The sequence below is a fragment of the Salvia miltiorrhiza genome, chromosome 2 (assembly GCF_028751815.1).
Source record: "Salvia miltiorrhiza cultivar Shanhuang (shh) chromosome 2, IMPLAD_Smil_shh, whole genome shotgun sequence".
Classification (NCBI taxonomy): domain Eukaryota; kingdom Viridiplantae; phylum Streptophyta; class Magnoliopsida; order Lamiales; family Lamiaceae; genus Salvia; species Salvia miltiorrhiza.
Window position 1 is genome coordinate 63,624,525 of NC_080388.1, and position 3,399 is coordinate 63,627,923.

Sequence of the window (3,399 nt, forward strand, 5' to 3'; positions counted from 1 at the left end):
TAAAATCATTTCTCTCCTCATTCACAGCTGCAATTCTTCTTGTGGAATTTCTGTCATTCGGCCATTGATAACTGTTGGAGGCCATCTCTTCTATCACACGATATGCCTCCTTTGTATTTCTATGGAGAAGACATCCACCTGCAGTGGCATCCACCATATTTTTTGTTAGACCAGTCAAACCATTATAAAAGTGAATGATTTGCTGATCCTCTGTGAAACCATGTTGCGGGCAGTTCCTGAGCAGCTCGCGAAATCTTTCCCAGGCATCATGAATGGTCTCATCTCCTAGCTGGGAAAAGTGAGAAATCTCTGCAATGATTTTCTGAGCCTTAGAGGCAGGAAAGTATTTTGCTAAGAAAGCTCTACACAAATCCTCCCATCCAGTAATAGCACCTCTGTCCAGACTCTTGAACCACTCCTTCGCTCTGTCCCTGAGAGAGAATCCAAACATCTTCATTCTGATGGCATCAGGTGGCACTCCATTCTGCTTAATAGTGTCGCAGATATCTAGGAACTGGGTAATGTGAGCATGCGGATTTTCAGAAGCCGCTCCACTAAACTGCTCAGCTTGCACCATGTTTATCAATCCCGGCTTCAGCTCGAATGTGTTGGCTTGCACAGTTGGTCCCCATTTGCCTCCTTGGAATTGATCAACTCGAGGCTGATACATGTGATTCAGTGGTGGCTCTGGTGGAGGAGCCCGGTTGCGCTCTCTTTCTTCATCTAGTTGCCTCTGAAGGTTTGTCACGACTTGCACAAGAGTTGGAAGGTCCATGTTATTCTCTTCCATTTCTAGCTTTTTCTTTTCGCGGTTGTCTCTTTTGTATTGCTTTTCGATTTCCAAGTTCAAAGGCACTAGATGTTCCTTTCCTTTGGATCTCGTGATCATACACGCCTGAGACAACAAACAAAAACAGAAATTTTAAAAACTAAAACTAAAATAAAATTAAAACTTATAACGCCTGAAATAATGCTTAAGTCTAATCAGAAATATTAAAGTCAATTCTAAATAATCCCCGGCAACGGCGCCAAAAAGTTGATCACTAAATTATTAGCAACAAATTACCGCAACTAACACGGTGCAATTGTAGCACAAATGAAGTAACCGAGTATCGTATCCACAGGGACTATTATGACGAATCACTCTAAGTAATCCTAATTACACTCTAGTAATATTCAGGCAAACGAAAGAAGGAAGGTTTAATTAACTAAAACGCAAATAACAATAATTAAAATCACTTAGGAAATATCAAGTATAAAAGACAACTGATCCTAGGGTAGTAAATTCATCAATTAAATCTACGTAATAAATCTATTAATCCTATGTACCAGTTTAATCCAGTTATGATGAGAGATCACTTAATTAATCAATTACTCTTGCTAGAGCAGCAACGATCGTAGATTAGTAAATTCTCTATCTCCGTTAGGTCTCAAGAAAATATACTAACTCCCAATAGCTCCTAAGAATAGCTCCCTATAATCCCCCTATCTCCGCTAGGTCTCAAGGTTAAGATCATATCATACATTCCTGAATCCGCTAAACAGTTATCTCCGCTAGGTCTCAAACCGAATAGCTACACATGCAAACTATTGATCAGATAATTCACAAGAAATTAAGCACCAGGAATTATGATTCATAAACTGGAAGGCACAAAGGTATTAACAAATAAATCACATAAATTCAATCAACTATTTACAAACCCTAGAATCAGCTAAAGGAAACTAGCCAGACATAGCAAAATAAAACCTAAACATAATTAAAAAGAACGCAATTGTAAAAACTGAATTAAATAAAAACCGAATTAAATAAAAACTGAAGTAGCGGCTTGAATCTTCAATCTTGATCCAAACCTTAAAAACTAGAAAGCAATAAAATTCTAAAGCTAAAAACTAAAGTATGAATGCTAAGGTTTTCGGGTGTCTGCCGTCTGATCATCTCCTTTAGGTCAAAAGAGGACCTATTTATAAGCTTCAAACTTCCTTCGGATCACCATGGAAAGTTTGCCATGCAAAGTATACTTCTAATGGAAATAGAATTCCAAAGGTAATAGAATCGTGTGAAATAAGGCAACTCTCCAGCTGGACGCTCGCTCCGTAAAATCTCCTACTCTTGCCGAATTCGCGGCTCTCGCCAGAGGAACGGATGTCTCTCGGGAAACGGGTCGCGCCCGAGAAATGACGAATTCTCTGCTATCGCCAGAGGATAGAGTGATATCTCTGGTACTTCATCAGCGGAATGGGTCGCCAGCGGAACGGATGATCTCTCTGGAATTGAGGACTTGACTTCTCTGGCATCGGGGGAAGCGACTCCTCTGACATTGACTTCTCTGGCAGCGGGGACTCGATCCCTCTGCAATGACTTCTCTGACTTCGCCAGAGAAATGGTCTCGCCTCTGGCATTGATATCTCTGGCCTCGCGACTCCTCTGGCTAGAGACTCCTCTGCATTCCGCGGATTTCTCTGGACTGGCTTTTGACTTCGCTGATCTGGGCTTTGACTTCTCTGGTCTTCCAGAGGAATGATGATTTCGCTGCTCTGCAGACCAAAACACCTAAAAATCGCGAAAATCATCCAAAATTGCATTCTTTCATCTGGTAAGCCTAAATCTCCTGCAAAGCATAGAATACACCATAAAACGCACCAAATTCCAGAAGATTATCCTAAAACACGCACATACAAACCCCTAAAAATAGTGTAAATTAAGCATAAATCAAAGGCGACACCAGATGGATGCTTCACAATCAAGTCGGCATATGAAATTGTGGCAAAAACAAGAGAGGAGCAACAAGTTTTACCTTTGGAGATGGCAAAGGTTTGGAAGGCCCCAACACCAAATAAAGCCAAGGTGACGGCATGGAGATGTCTTAGAAACAGATTGGCAACATGTGATAATCTGAGTAGAAGAAATGTCCAGATCAGCGTGGAGGAGAGATGGTGCAATGCCTGTGTTTCTAGTGAGGAAACGACGGAACACATGTTCCTCTATTGTCCGAAAGCAGCGGCGGTGTGGGACCAGATCTTTCAATGGCTTGACATCAAAACGGCAAATCCGAGAGGTATTTTTCAACACTTCATTTCTTTCATTGCGGCTGGAAAAAAGAAGAGAGAAAGAAGACTGCTTAAAGCTTTGTGGGTGGGAACAGTGTGGTTGCTCTGGGAAAGCAGGAATGGTAGTCGTTTTCGGGACAAGGCTTAGGATATTGATAGACTTGTTTTACAGATTAAGGGGAGACTTTGGAGTTGGAACGAGGCCTACAAAATCGTGGAGTTAGGAATTACTTTTACTTCTTGGTGTTCCAAAGACTTTAAACTTGTTTTGTTGTTTTGATTGGCATTCCTGATGCCTTGATCCCTTTTCTTTTAATAAAATTTTTACTTTACTGATCAAAAAAAAAAAAA

At 40.9% G+C, this 3,399-nt stretch overlaps 1 non-coding gene across 1 annotated transcript; it reads left to right on the forward strand.

Moving 5' to 3' along the window:
• The first annotated feature begins 215 nt into the window (after positions 1–215).
• Positions 216–322, forward strand: LOC131013798 (small nucleolar RNA R71). Its single transcript, XR_009097878.1, has one exon. It is a non-coding gene; the product is annotated as a small nucleolar RNA R71 (small nucleolar RNA).
• Positions 323–3,399: the final 3,077 nt, after the last annotated feature.